The sequence below is a fragment of the Dryobates pubescens genome, chromosome 15, assembly GCF_014839835.1.
Source record: "Dryobates pubescens isolate bDryPub1 chromosome 15, bDryPub1.pri, whole genome shotgun sequence".
Classification (NCBI taxonomy): Eukaryota; Metazoa; Chordata; class Aves; order Piciformes; family Picidae; genus Dryobates; species Dryobates pubescens.
In genome coordinates this window covers 14,726,748-14,742,474 of record NC_071626.1, presented here as the reverse complement: position 1 = coordinate 14,742,474, position 15,727 = coordinate 14,726,748, and the positions used below count along the sequence as shown (strand labels likewise).

The window sequence follows — 15,727 nt, the reverse complement described above, 5'->3', positions numbered from 1 at the left end:
AATTGAAATGAGTGCACCTGCTGCTGAGGATGCAGCTGAAGACCACATCATCCATCTCTCCCTTTTGGGAGCTCTTGTGTATGTGACTGCAACACTGTAGACAGTGAAAGGTGATGCTACAGCTCATGCTGATGTCACAGCTGTTTAGCAAAGCTACTATCTTGTGGAGGGAGGCTTTGGGCTGAGAGCTGTAGCATTTCACACTGGGAGTTTGACTGGTACCCAGCTTTGGAAGTACGTTAGTGACTGAATACTTCTGCTCAGAGAACACCCCCTTTCTGATGTGCAATGTACCCTCAGAAACAAAAGCTTGTGAAATGGATTAATTCACTTTCTGACACCGATCCCTCACTCACTTTAACAGATAGCTCAAATGTGATGGAGCTGCATTATGGCCCCGTGCAGATGAGCTGATTCAAAAGTTTTCCAGGCTGGAGGCTTTCCTGCCCTCCCGTGAAGCGGCTGTGACCTGATCAGATGCCGCGATAGGTTCCTTCAGCGGCGGGAAGCTGCGGAGGAACTGGTGCCGTTTTGATAGCAAGCAGGGACTCCTTTGCTTTCCTTCGGATGTTTCTCTTTACAACCAGAAAAATGCCTTGTGCACCGCCTCTTTTAATTCCTGCCTTAGGACCAGCATATCACCGTCACCTCCGCGCACCTCCCCGACGGACAGCCTGCACCGGACGCGGTATTCCCGCGGGGGGGCGGAGGAGTGGCCGCGGTTGCTAAGGCAGTGGGGCGGGCCGGGGGCGGTGCTCCCGCCGGAGGACGGCCGGGACCGGGGCCGGGGCCGGGGCTGGCGGGGGGCGGTGGTAGGGGCGCGGCGCTGCATGGCGCGGCGGGCGGGGAGCCCCCAGCCGCGCGTCCGCACGCCGCCAGCCCGGCGCCGGGCGCCGCCGCCGCCATGCCGGGGCACGGCCCCTCGCTGAGGAAGGTAGGGAGGCACGGAGGATTCCCTGGCGGGGCCGGGGCAGCGGCGAGCGTTGTCGGGGGAGAGCGAGCAGAGGTGCCAGGAGGCTGCCCGCCGCCGCCTGAAGACCGCCCGTCTCCTGTGGCGGCGGTCGGGGCGCGGGGGATCGGTGTCGTTCCAAAACCATTTTTCGCTCCTTTTTCCCTTCAACCTTCAAATTGGCTTTTCTCTCCCCCGGGTACTGCGTTCGGCTGCAGAGACGGAAACTGGGGGTCGTGAGCCGAACTCCCCACACCCGCCCGGACGCTGAGGCCACCGCCACTTTCCCGCCGGGACCGGAGGGCTTTGGCTCCCTCCGTCCCCGACGGACGTGAGTGGGATGCATCGGCTGACGAAGCGGCTCTCGGCCGCAGGCGGGTGGGAAAGGGCCGAGGGGGCATGGGGACCGCTGAAAAGGCAGCCCAATGGTTCGGGAGCGATGGGGCGGAGGAGCGGAGGCAGCCCCAGTCACCCAGCATGGGGCCCCTGAGTGTACTCAGCCCTGCCTCAGTCTTCAGCAACAAAAACCACAAGAAATGCTAAACAGATTTTTTGGGGAAACCCGGGCCCTACCGGAGCAGCAGCAGAATACTGCATGGTTTCAGCAAAGTCCCGAATCCCTGCGTGATGGTAGCTCTGCATTCTCTCTGCTCTTACTTTACCTTCGACAGGAGGACATGTCTGCACTTGGGTGCAGCTTTATAGGGTGGCATTTTTGACTCCTGCTTGGGAGTCAAAATTCTCATGATCCATGAGAATTCTCCCTCTGGGACAGGTGAATAACGCCAGCCTGACTTCCCATATGTGCACCCAGGGATGATCAGTGATTGTGGAGTTGATGTAAGGGAACGGTGGCTAGGAAGGGAACAGAAGCTTGGCACTTGATGCTTGGCACTGGAAGAGGGATGATCTAGGAGTGAGGGGGTTGAGGCTTTTTGAATGCTTGAGGCTGCACTGGAACCTCGCAGGAGCAGATAGTGCTAATAAGTGCTAGTAAGCACAGGGTTCTTACTACCTGCGCTTTACAAAAGCACAGTTTATTGCCTGGTTAGGTCAGTTACATGGAGGCTTTCCAGCCTGAGCTCAGTTGGGAGGATAAAGAGAGAGGCAGAGGGGTTTCCATGGGGCTATCATTTGCTACTGGGAGGGGAGCTGCTGATGTTGCTGGTGGATTAAAAAGATGTTTTCTGTGTTGGCTGCCACCTTACTGACCACTCATTCTTCGTGTGGTATGTCAAAGTGCGGTAAACGGTACCGAACCACCAAAAGGGAGTTGTTAGTGCGTGCTGCCAGAGGAAAGGAATGAATTTCCTTGACCCTTGTGTTGTGTTCTGAATTGTTGTCTTTGGGAAAATGTTTGTGGGGTATGGTGGTTGTTGATTTTTCAAGATTTTGGTGGTGGTTGTTTGGATTTGTTAAAAACAATCCAGTGTTTCAGCATTTGGGAACAGATATCTACCATGTTGGGACAGATTTGGAAACGACTGAGAACACTTTGGAAATGAGAGGAAAGCCACAGGATATCCCAGCATAATACAGCACCTCTTTGAGAAACAGGAGAGAAAGCTCTAAAAACAAAGGGTGCTGGAGCCACCCAGGATGTAAAAAACAGGCTAAAGATTTATGGCATAGATGGGACCTCTCTTTAGCTGTGGGTGAGAAGGTTGCGTGCTGAAGCCTGGGTTGTGCTTTGGTATGTCCCTGTCTTGACAGTCCATCAGAAGTTGCTCCCTGTTTGTCAGCTCAGAACCCCAAGCATAACAATCCTTGTAGACCACAAGTGCACATGGAGTGTCCCAAAGTGCTTTTGATAGTGTCCCCAGCTTGCTGTCCTGGGAACTCTTTCAGGACATTTTGTCTGCAGAGGCAACCACGTGATACTTTCAGTTCTCCAGAAACAAGGAGGACATTTAGATCTTTTGTCGTGTGTTTAAAATATACTTGTCTGTCTTCTATGGTTGGCATATCTGCATGTAAGAACTGTTCATTTGGACAAGGTGATGATAAATAAAGACCATGTAAGCTGCAGGGGTACGGTTCCAGAGGTGATCTTAATTCAGTAGGAACTTTTCCACTGAGTTGCTCTAAATATCAGCCACAATAACTAAGTCATATGGGCAGGAATTAAAATCAGTTTTGCTAGTTGCTCTGGAGGCCCAGAGGCAAATGCAATCCTTGCCCCAGGCTTAAGGAATCTGCCAGTGAGAACTTCATGCAGCAGAGCAAGACTCTTTAAGCATGGAGAGATGCTGGGCATTTCATAAGTCCCCATAAGTGTCATACTCTTTTGGATCCCTCTGAATGTATCACAGCTGCAGCTGGTTCTCCGTTTTGTAGCACCTGACATTTATTTGCTGACTGGAACTGTCCTGAGGCTGCCTCTTCCTAAGTGGAGGCCACTCCAAGGGGAGAAAAGGCTCTGTAGTGCACCATTAAGTCATAAGAGTGGAGAAGAACCTCTCTTAAGCTCTTATTGAGGCTGCTTAATTGTGATGATCATCTCTCATAGGCATCCAGAACTGGAGTATAAGCTCTTTAGGGAAGCATTTTTTAGCGGAAGGATTTAAGTACTAGCGGCTGATATGTCTGTTGGCAGGATCCCAAGACCTGGGTGGAAGAGGCCTCTACTATGAAGGAAATGCTGAAATAGAACTTTCAATGAACTTGCATAGCAGTTCCTTAAGGACTGAGAAGACTCCACAGGGAAGAAGGGAGTGGGATGTAGCTAGAAAGAAATTCCTTGTTGCTTTCAAGTTCTGACAGTAAACAAGTGAGCCACATTTTGCCTCTTTTTGCTCAAATTGCATCTGAAGGGTACTGATCTGTAAGCACTGTTTTACCCAGACAAGGCTCGAGAAGAGACAATATTTTCTTGATTGTAGCTCTGAAGTACAACAGAAGGGACAACAGCACGCTTCTCTTACTTAGGTTTTTTCCTCTTTTTTCACCTCTAAGTGGCTTTACCAGCTACTGGAAGTGAAAGCAAAGGCTGAAATGGGTGAATATGTATGCCATTTGGTGGTGGTTTCATCCCATGTTTTGTTCCCAGTGTCCCTGGTCAGCCTTGTGTACACCATGTGATTGAGCTCCAGGCTCCTGGGTACACAAATGCTGTGCTTTTGAAACGTAGGCTTCCGCAGGGACCTTGGCTTGATGTTGGTGCCTAAAACAAAGAAGTTAGAGTCCCTGGAGCCACTGAAGCTCTACAATCTTGGTTTTCAAACAAGGGCTGTGTCTTTAGGTGGAAGCCTGGCACAGAACAGCCTGGGGACAAGTTCAAGGTCTCAGGTTTTGTTATAGCACTAAAAGGCATCATCACTGTCTTACATTAGTAAATACATAAGGTGCTATAGGTCAGTCTAATTCAAGATTAGTCCTACCCTTTACACAGTTCACCCCCTAACTGGGTTAAGGTACTCTCTATCTGTAGACCAGGACTGATGAGATGAAAGTCATTAGTCCCCAGTCCAGTTCCTGAGCAGAGCAATGGCTACTAAACCAACACTCATGCAAGTCTTCACCAGTTTGTGTCTTTTAGTGAGCCAAGAGCTCAGAGGGAACTTGGGGCAGAGACCTGCAGTGAAATGCTATTGGATGCTCTGCCATCATGATGGTCCTATACTTCCTGTGCCAAGACAGCTCTGAGCATTTCTGAACTGTATCATGTGATGTGGTTCTAGCCCACGACGGTTGCGGTTGCTAGCAGAGGTTGTGCTCTTGGGAGAATCCTGGTGCAATGGCCAAGGTAATCCTGTGCTGAAACCCCTGGGTTTGTACTGGTTTGCTGATCAAATGTGGGGTGCCATGTGTGTTCAGCAAAGACCCCAAAAGGGGGTTTACAAAAAACCTGCCTTGCAAGGAGCTTGAAACACTAGGGCTCATTTCTTTAATGGAGATAACATGTATTGAGAACCTTATTTCTGTCTTTTCTGTCTCTCCACTGTAAAGCTGAGGGGAAGTCAAGCATAGTTTGAAAGAGAGAAGCTCAAAAAAGTAATGTCCTGCTGGAATGAATGCCATGAGTGCTGGTACAATCCTCATCCTTTGTTTCAGAGCTTCTTCACCTTCATAGGCTAGGGAAACCAGCTGCAGCTGGCATACTGATTCAATACTTAGAGTGGTAGTTAAATGTCAGTTTTTACTTATTAATCTTATTAGGAATTAGTACTGAGGCTTGCTTGTACATTTTGGGTGAGGTCTTCATGCCAGCTCTGGGATGCTGCGAGCCAGGTTTGCTTGGGGCCTTTTGGTTTTCTCTTCTTAATCACCCCTGCAAATGAGAATTTGGCTTGAACATTACCTGTTATCTTCACATGCTGTTACAAGCGTCCTTTGAGCATAAGCTATACCTCTGTCAGCCATCTGAAGAACAGCTCATGGGTGGTTGGGGTAAAGCCTTGGGTTGCTCACTGAGAGCAGGGGAACCAGGAGAGGAGGTGGTTTCCCTCCAACTAGACTGCTGTGTTCAGCCCAGGCAGAAGTTGCTGATTCTCAGTTCCCCTGAGCTGCAGCCAAAGCTCTCGCTCAGCCCTGTGCTCCCGGGCTGGGAACCAGCAGTATTTATGCGATGAAAGGGAGCAGAAGATAGCTTTTCCTGAGCACTGCCTTTGCCCATACATGTGCTGGCCCCAAGCCAGGATGGAAACTCTCTCCTCATGAGCAGAGAAGCAGATGGGAGGGGCGAGAGACAGAGGGGCCCAGAAGCAGAGGGAGTTAAAATCACCAATCCACACAGAGAAAAGCTTCTAACAGATGGGCCTGGCCATCCCCATTCTTCACAGTTGGCTTCACATGCAGTACTGATGAGGGTTCGTCTAGGAGCATGGGACATGGGGCATTTTGAGATGTGTGATAAAAGATCAGAGTAAAAGGCAAAAGGAAGGAAGCTGGTTGGGTAAGTTAGCTGTTTGGCTCTATCTTTGCTGCCTGAAATGAGGTTTGTGAGTTGTGGCTGATGCTGAGCCATGAGGCACATGCTGCTCCGTGAGCTATTGGAAGGGCATTAATACTGCTTTCAAATTCATCTGCAGCAAGCCTTGTCTTCTCCGTAAAGTAGTATTGCCGATGGAGCCTTGTCTCACTGGTCTTGTTCCATCTAGCACACATACAGCAGAGAGCTATTGATCTAGATTGAGACTAAAGATAAGTTCTGCAAGCAGATGCTGACAAGTATATTTTCCTGTGTCCAGCTTCTCATTAGGCATCATGGCAAGTGGTCAGATCTGCTGAACAATTCAGCATGTCAGGTGCCAGCCTTGCTTGAAAGTGCCTTGCCTTGGTTATATACCTGTGCAGGGAACACTGCCTGACAGAAAAGCTGGTCTTGAAGATGCAGTCAGAAAAGCTTGGCTCTGAGCATGTTTGAAAATCTGGCCCAGACACTTAAAATATTGAGAGCTGATGATGGTTGGGGCAGTTTGAGTGGGGAAAGGTGTCACTTCACTTGGAAGTGGACAAAAGACTTCTGAGTAGGACCCTGCCAGGCAGTGAGACTCCTGATCTTGCAGATCCCTGAAAGCAGATGGCTCCTGACCAAGTTCAGGCACATAAATTGTGTTTCCAGAAAGTTGGTGGGGACTCTGGCAGTCCACCACAGAGACTGTTTCAAGGGACAAGGACTTACTGCTGTTTGTAACTGGAATAATTTCTAAAGCCTAGATGCTCTGTGTTTTAATTAAATTTCCCTTTGGGGATAAAAGTGGTGAAGTGTCTGTGATCCTGCTACACTTCAATGTTCTGTACAGTGCCCCCAGTTTGGCAAATGGTTTGAGCAGATGTGTAGGTCCAAGTGCATGTTTAAATTCACCCAGAAGAGCACTTTGGCTCCTGGTGCAGTACTTCTGCTCTGGGAAGTTTGAACTGGACTTCATGCAGTCTAATTGAAGATAGTGGGCTTTGAGCATAGGCTTAAAATTAAACACCTGCCTAGGTGTTTTCCTCATCACAAGTGATCTCTCCTACCCCCAGTTTTATTCTGTAGAAGCATTTTCTGTTAGTGGTGTTCTTGCACATCACTTTCCTCTTAATATCCTGCAGGATTTCTTGCCAAGTGCCTGCTGACAAGCTGTGTTACTGTGAGCAATTCAGGTGAGATGCTGTCGCAGCCCTGGTATTTTGCTAGCATTGTGAACAGGCATATGTGAGTGATTAAATCAACCCATCAGGGTGTCATCTGGAGAGGAACAAATGCTGAGCTTGCTTTGCAGGCAGGGGAGGATGAAATTCCCCTCTGTATTTTTTGCTGAAAGCTCTTCCTCTCTGCAGATGTGCAGCTGCTGGAGTTCTTCGCCAAAAGTCAGCCGTGACTTTCAGAGCTGGGGAACATGCACACATCTGTTTGCAGAGGAGAGCAGTGAGGGGGCTTAGGTCTCCTGTCCTAGGGGATTATGTTCTCGTGATAGATAGTGCTGACTGTCGTGGAGGGAAATGGCGAATTTCACAGGGCACCATGAGGGCACTTCATAAACACGAGTTTGCTTGGCAGTGTCAACCAAACAGCACCTTGCTCTAAATGAAAAGGAAGGAGCTCCCAGGGACTTTGAATTCAGGCTATTTGAACATTTGCTTTTTAAAAACCCTAAGCCTCTCCCCAAGGTTGGGTATATTTTACACATACAAAAGTACAATGTGTTTCAGTTGCAGTGTGCTGTGGATATAGGCTTCTCTTCCTTTTTCTTAAGAGTCAAGTTATCCAGATCTCAAGCGTGGCATAGTCGCAGAGGGAAATAAATGCTTCTTACTAAAAATCAAGAAGTCTTTTCCTCAGCACAGGCAACACTTCAGAAGGAAGCATCTGGCCCAAACCAGACCCTGAAGCATCCTTCATAGTCTACCAAAGTCCATGGGAGCTTTTCCATGAATGCAGGGAGCTTGAGATGAGGCTGTAACTGAGAATCAACCCTGGTATAGCTTTGAGCCATTGCCAACTATCACTGGGTACAAGGGAGAAGAGCACAGCACCTTCCTCTCTGCTTTCTCTCCTCAGGAAGCTGTAGAAAGTGATGAAGTTGCCCCACAGCCTCTCTTTCCCCAAACTAGATGAGCCCAGAGTCCTCAACTGATTCTCATGGGACATTCCAGCCCTTACACCAGCTCTGTTGCCTTCCTCTGGATGCACTCAGTAGTAGTGTTATGTTTTTACTTCAGGCTCCTGGTGAAGATCTGCTTTTTGAAAAATCAAGCCTGACCTTGTGTTCCATTGTTTTTTCTTCCTTTCTGTTTTTAAGTAACAAGCAAATTTTATCGAAGTATGGATACAGATAATCACCAACTCATTCTTTTTGTCCTGAAGGAGTTAGGAAGTTCAGCCATCTCACTGTCTCTGTTAGGCATAGAACTCTTTTTCTTTCTTTTTTTTAAACATGAACAATATTTTGCAATAGAGGAGATTTTGGTATGCCTTGTCATTAAATCCTTGAATGCAGCACTAAGCAGCAGATTGTATAATTCAACTTGTCTTAAGAAGCTGTTTCACTGCGTTGGTATAGGCTGGTGATGCACTGAAGCAGCACAGTGTGGGTGAGATCACACTGGGAAAACAAGGTAGTGTCAGGTGTCAACTGTCATTGCTCCATTAGAATAGCTGAGCAATGACATGGAAGTGACATTCAGGGCTTTGTAGTGCTTTGGAGGAAATGTATCACAGTATAACTAAGGTTGGAAGAGACCCCAAGGATCATTGAGTCCAACCTGTCTCCACAGACCTCATGACTAGACCATGGCACCAAGTGCCACGTCCAATCTCCTCTTGAACACCTCCAGGGACGGCAACTCCACCACCTCCCTGGGCAGCACATTCCAATGACGAACGACTCGCTCGGTGAAGAACTTTCTCCTCACTTCGAGTCTAGTATTTCTTTCGAAGTTTTGTGGCTTAATACTAAAAAAATCCCCATAAATAATGATTTGGAGAAACTTGGCCCCATTGCTTCCCCTCCCTCTTCTGCTTTAACAAAAAAATAAAGTGGGAAGGAGGGGAAACCCAAAGTGCTCCAGCTCCTTGTGAAGGGAAAGTTTAAGAGACACACACAATCTAGCTAACTTTTGGTAGGTAATACTATTGTGCAATAAAGAGTCTGACTCTTGTAAGTTTCCTGCAGTTTACCTCAAACATTTTCTTGAGCGTTTCTCTCTCTGTTTTGTTGGGGGTTTTTTTAGCATACTGAATTTAGACCAAGTTTGGCCAAAATTTTTTTAGCTGATCAGAAACTGTAAGTAATTTACTCATCCAGCAACACTCAAAGCTATTTGTGATTTATGCAGATTGAATTGCTGAGACCATGCAGCTCTATTTCAGGTGTATTGTGCATTTTGCCCCAGATAAGTTAGTTTCTGAGACACTTTGTAATGAAGAGACAGGCACTGGTACAGTACAGAGTTTGTGAGATGGCTGCCTCAGGAAGAGACAGTACTTCTAGAGAGACAGATTACTTCTTGCAGGCATTAAAAATGCTGAAAGAGCTCATGTGTGGATATCAAGAGCTGGCTGAGGTGGATCAGCCTGTTGCTCCAGTTTAGTGCCTGTATAGAAAATTATGTTCACCTGAGGCATCTGGGAGTGTGTTTGCCATATAAACTACTACCATCTCAGTGTACAATACTTTGAAAAGTCAGTCTTGCCAAACATAAGACCCAAGGTAAGACTGATTCCTAATTCATCATCCTGTTTACCTGCCATCAAGTCAGATTCAAGTGAAGAACATCTAAAGAAAGTGATTTCTTAGTTTCATGTGTTAACTGTATTTATAAACAGTATGTATCTCTCATTCTTTTTGCTTGAAAAGGCATATGAGCAAGGTAACTTCTTGCTAACCTACTTCTAGTGCCAAAATTTCTCCTCTGTCTTATTTTTCTTTTTAATATGGATGTGGTGAACCCCCTTGGAGAAGTGAATGACAGATTTTTATTAAGCAAGCGCTATCCACTCTGAATGTTTGCATTATTACACGTGGAAGAGATGGGAAGAAGAATGCCTACTTGAATGCCAAACATTTTTCTTACCAGCCAAGAAGTATATAAAGTATAGGTTTACATAAGCTCTTCCTGCACCTCCTCCAATTGAGGAAAATGTTTGGGGCATTTCCTCTAAAAGATCAAGTGTAAGGTTTAATTTGCCAGTAATTCTGTAGATAGTACCTCTTCAATAAAGAAAATCTAGTTGCTATCAAAAGATCCATTGTGTTCAGCCATGGGTAACATGCAGCTTCTCTCTTTGCATAAAGAAAGTGGTTCTGGTGGTGAGGAGTATCTAACTGGCCAATCAAGAGAACATGTGCATTTGTTTCTTTGCAGGGAGAAAACCGTTTATGGACAGCCTCTTTTCTGAGCCACACCTTTATAGCTGAGTGTGTCATGCTGATGTTTCTGGGGCAAGAGGGTGGGAACTTCAGGGAGGACCCTGCATATCATCAGGATATTGTACTGTCACCTGTCTGCTAGTGCTGGTCATCTACTTTGAGAGACCTCATCTCTCAGTCTGCAGGAAATCTTTGTATTCTTCTAACATCATATGTGAACTTGTAAGACTTGGCCCATCCAGAGAAGCTTTATGCAATCTGAGGGAGGTCTGCATGGCTTTCTTTAGGTGGGCCTGTCTTGGCGAAGAGCAGAAATTAGTTGAATATGTCAGGTTTGGTGAGTGAAATGCAAGCCACACCACAATCACTGGAGTCAGTACCTTCAGTACAGCTAGGATTTTGCCTTGCATTAGGCTGGAAGTGAGATGTTTATGTGCATTTAAGATGAAAGGGGATGATGTTTATTAAATAGTTCAGGGGACAGGGGCTTACGCAGAGGGTTTGACTCCAGAAGACTCCTTTGATAGCTTGTGCTGGGTCCTGTAAAATGCGCCCTTGTGAAATGCATTCGGTGCTGGCTGCTTTGTAGTAATGAGCTTTTCCTGTGCACAATAAACAGTATCGGGGCCCAGTCCAGGACAATATTCAAACGTTTTGGGTGGAGTATGCCCTTGTGGTTACCCTGGAATACAAAACTTGGATGAGTGTTCTCTGGGTTGGAAGCTTCTGTAAGAATAGCTCCGCTTTGGTTGTGAGATAAGGGCTTGATGAAGGAAATTGTATGTGAGTGCTCTGCTTCTGCTCCATTATCAGACATGTTGATGTATATAAAGAAAGTAAACAATGGAAATTAGAGTCCTCTAGAGTACACATTGCCTTTAAGACATCCCTTGGAAGAGAGTAGTGAACAATATGTACTTATTTGACAACTCTCGAGTTTCTAGGTTTTCTGCCATGAGAACCCTAAAGAAATGCTTCAGCAGCTTGGAAAAAAAACAACCACCAAACCGAAAAACCACCACCCAAACAAACCACCCCCCCAAATCTCCCAAATAAATGCTTTCAGTATTTCTCAGGTTTTGTTGATTTTGTTGTTCGGGCTTTCTTTTGTTGGTTTGTTTGAATTTACATATGCAGTAACTAAGCTTTGCAAAAAAATGTACCTTGATCTTTCTGGAAGTGGAATAGTTTGGGAAGGAAATAGTTTCTTTTCATAGTAGTGAGAATTTACAGCGCTCGTCAGTATTTGTCAAGGTTTCTTTACTGGCTTCCCTAACGACTTCCACTCAACTATGAGAGTTTGTTAGGCACTTCAGAATTGCTTGGGACAAAAGACTGGAAATGTGTTAAGCCTAACATAATTGCGTATCTTGTTTTAGCAGCCATTTTTTTACTGCTTCCTTGCTGGTCAGTTGGAGAAAGGCAAAGATACTTCTCTTGGGGAGAAAAAGGCACCTAGTAATATTGTTTTGAAAGGAATTTTCTTCCTTTTCTGCTGCTCCTTTGGGTGCTTTGGGTTGTTTTCCACAGAGAAAATTCTTTCATTTGCAGTAATTAGTGGCAGGTTATGCATTGGATAATCGAGGCTGGAAGGGATTGCAGGAGGTCTCTGCTCCAGCCTCCTGCTCAGATTGGTTCAGGTCTCAGATCAGGTTCCTGAGGGCTTCGTCTGGATGGGTCTTGAAAACCTCCAGTGATGGAGACAGCAGGGCTGTTCCAGAGCTGTATTATCCTCGTGGTGAAATTTTTTTTTCCTTACATCAAGTCTCTATGTTGTTTCCACTTGTTCCCATTGTCTCTCATCCAACCAAGAGAAAAGCAGCCAAGGAATTTGCTTCAGGTCACACTCTGTGCTACACTGAGGCTTTTGTTTTCACAAGAAGTAAAATGTTTAAAAAGTCATGACAGAGTGTGGAAACCTAAGTCTTGTTTCTGAAGGGATCTGGAGTGCATGGATGGCATTTCAGATCTGACTTGGACACACTTAGGTGCAGAGTATCACTGGATCAGTCTGTCTATCTTCTGAGCTGCCAGGACATGAGGAAACTCTTTTTAGACCATGTCTGGACTGATGGGTTCTTCTGGACGTACCTTTTTCAGGACCGTGACCTGTCATCTGTGACATCTTCCACATTAGCAATTCTGCTGGCTCTGTGGAGCTGGATCTGCCAGCTGGAGTTTGCAGGTGCATGGAGATGCAGATAGGTGTTCTCTCAATTTTCCCAGCAATACCTCAACAACATCTCTTGCTGTCATCAGTGAAAAAGGAATGTGTGCTTACAGTTCTTTGAAAATGTTACCCACTTTACAATCTTTAAGACAAATCAGACCCTCAGTTGGTTTTGGAAATGAGTCATAGACCTCAAAGTTGTGCAGTCGCTTCTGAAAATTTTATCTTTATTTATTTCCTTTATTTAGATATTGCCATCGGACTTTTCTGCCACAAAGCTAGCAGAAGGATTTGCTACCAAGCCATCCTGTGCCTTCCCATCATTTTTGCCTGCCAGTACTAGAAATTCAGATATTTTTTCCCTTCTGTCACACAGTTCTATAGCCGGAAGCTGTACCAAAGCCCATGAATGAGAATGTATGGATGGTTATATACAATAGAGTTGCTCCCTAGACTTTACCTTTGTCCCTTGGGGAGCCAAAGAGCAAAGGGTCCTTCCTCAGGCTGTTTTGTGCTTGTGTTGCTAAATCCCTGCTTACTGGGAGGGTGTAGGCAAGCGACCAACACGGTGATGTGAATTGACTTTTTGTTAACTTTCTTGTTCTGAGATGCTAGTGTCAGTGAAGGGGGAAAACCTGATGTTTCCCCAGGCCATTGCCCTCTGCTGAGCCCTTTAAACAGTTCCTGTGCTCAGCCGCGCTCTGGGAGAGTGAGGATATTGAACCGCGTGTGAGAGTGAAAAGGCAGAGGAGGAAGAGTGATTTTCCCTAGGGTTTGGGGTTTTGGTTAGGGTTCCTCCCCCCGCAACTTTTATTGGCCGTGAGTGCAATGACCGCTTAACCACATGGAGCAGGCTCGCTCCTTCCCCCATGCTTCCTTTCCCTGGCAGAGCACAGGCTCTCAGATTTCCTCCCAGCGCGGGCGGATGGCGGCTCTCAGCTACATTCCTCTTTGTACAAAAGGAAAGGAAAAACTGCTCTCCTCACGGGCAGATGGCCGACTGTTTCCTGGCAGCCCCGCTCCAGTGTCCTTTTTCCTATTGTCGTGACAAGCACGCACGCAGGCACACACCCACAGCGAGCAGCTTTCCTCCTGGAAAAAGAATAATAAATGCAAACCTTCTTTGCAGAGGTTTTTATTCTTTGGAGCTATTCAGGTTTCCTCCTCTTGATGCATAAGGATTCAGCAGCTCGTGTGCTGCCTGGACCTGTGGGAGGTTGAACTAGGAGATGGTGTGCAGCCTGGAGTTGAAAGATACCAGTAAGATCTGCAATGAGCAGGTTCTGCATTTGTGATGGCCAAGAAAGGTGGGAAAGTGAGGGTGGCAGGAAGTGAGATGTCCAGGTGATTTTTCACTTGAGCTCAGAAAGTGATACTTAATAGAGACAGACTGAAGTGACTGGCCGTGGTCTCAAAGATGGTACAGGAATGTCTCGTGGAGCAAGCTACCAAGCTCTGCGGGTGGTGCCCCAGAGGTGTGGTGATGGACACTTCAGGAAACTGCTAAATTTGCATCGAGAGGGCCGAGAGTCAGCATCCTGCAGGCTGAAGGCCACTGAAGGAGAAATTTGCTGAGACTTGGTTTGTCTTCCTCTATGATAACTTATTCTGGAAGAAGTTGAGGTTCTTCATTTTAATGCTCTCATTTCCTTTCTGAATATGAGACAATTTGTCTTCCTGCCAGGAAACATTTTGCAGAGTTGCTCCTCAAAGGGACTTCTTAAGATCCCGTTTATGCTAGAATAGCAGAGGTTATCTCACCACACTGAAAATTAATTTCAGTGCTGCTCCTGAGCTGAATACTATATTTTAGTTGTGTGTTGTTTCCTATGCTGTCAACTGTTTGGGTTTCTTGTAAGCATAACAATAAGCCTTTTCAATTTCTTTTACACTAGAAGTGATTTATTGTTATAGTAAGACTGGCATATTTGTAACACCGCGTTCCTATCAAAGGCCATACTGGTAGAAATGCTTATTTGCCAATGTAGTTGTGCCTTTGTTGGGGACTGCAGCCAGTTCCACTGAATCTGCTTGGAATCCTGCCTTCCATGTGGCTGATAGATGGTTCTGCTGGCAAGAGTGTGCTTGTGTAAATCTGGTCCATATTTATTATCTTCTCCCCCCCCCCCCATATTGACTGCAGTCATCTTGTATGTGGATAGTTTTAAAGCCAAAGAAAATAGGTATGAAACACCCAGTCCACTGATGTCATCAGCAAGCTTGTGTTTGCTTCAGTAACACAGGTTTTACCACTAATGTCTTCTTCAGCCTTGACTTAAAGTAACTGAATTATCATTTATTAGGTTGAAAAGCATAAGTAAATGTTTTCTCACTTGGAAAGGAGCTGAGCAACCCCACTGTGTGAACACATGTGATAATACAAGATCTAAACCACAACAATCATCACAGAAGAGGTGTCTTAGACTCCTGCCTTCACTTCCCAGGGTCTTGTGTTATTTAGGGGCTGGTATTACGTAATTTTGTAAATCTTTTGTTCATGACTTCCTTTTAGAAAGCTTAACCTGAAACATGTCATTCTACTAAACATTGTAATTAGACTTCATTTTAACAGCCAGATTGGGAAATGCTGAATCTTTCTTCTCATGTGTTTGGTTTTGTTGGGCTTTTTTAGTGCTTATTAACCTACCTGCATGGAGTGAAGGCTCATCGTGTCTCTGAGCAGTAGTACAAACTACACTTGCCACCACAAAGAAGAACAGTATTTACTTTCTATACATGCAGGACTTATTCTGTACTTGTGAGCAATGAATTAGAATAAGAGTGTTACTATTTCGTTTGACATGGTCGTGTAAACCCCACCACTAACCCTGGAAAAGCTGTATTTTCAGCTGAGGGTGTGGTTGCCTGAAGGAAACTGGAGGGACTTCGAATACCCTTTGAGTTGTTGAGTAGGTTTTTTGTTTGCTTGTTTGGTTTTTTTTTCCTGTTTGTTGTGTTTAGATGGAGGAACAAAGGGGAAATAAGACAATGGGAAATAGTGGGTGCAAGGAGCCCCACCTTCAGCAGAGGACAATTCATATTGTAAGACCCTGGTTTCTCTTTCTGTCTTCAGGTTAATTTTTTTTCTTTGTGTTTTACTCTGCAATTTTCCATGCTGAGCATTGCCTCTGGCTGAATTACTTTTGAAAGCCTTTAGCCAAAATGCTTCAGCTGTTTCAAAGAATGAAGCTAAGGGAGAAAAATGTGCTGTTTCCCCTGCATTAGAAAGTACATCGAGTTTTTCCTTTGCTAAAACTAATTTTATGCTTTGGAACAGAAGTGTTACATGCTGTTTGGAGCAGGAATTTTGTC

General features: G+C 45.8%; 1 protein-coding gene across 1 annotated transcript in view; it reads left to right on the top strand.

Moving 5' to 3' along the window:
* Positions 1 to 800: 800 nt before the first annotated feature.
* DENND2A (DENN domain containing 2A) overlaps positions 801 to 15,727 on the top strand; it is a 54,798-nt gene continuing 39,871 nt past the window's right edge. The window contains exon 1 of the mRNA XM_054167584.1: positions 801 to 934. The gene's annotated coding sequence lies outside the window, so the exon portion shown is untranslated. The remainder of the gene's footprint in view (positions 935 to 15,727) is intronic.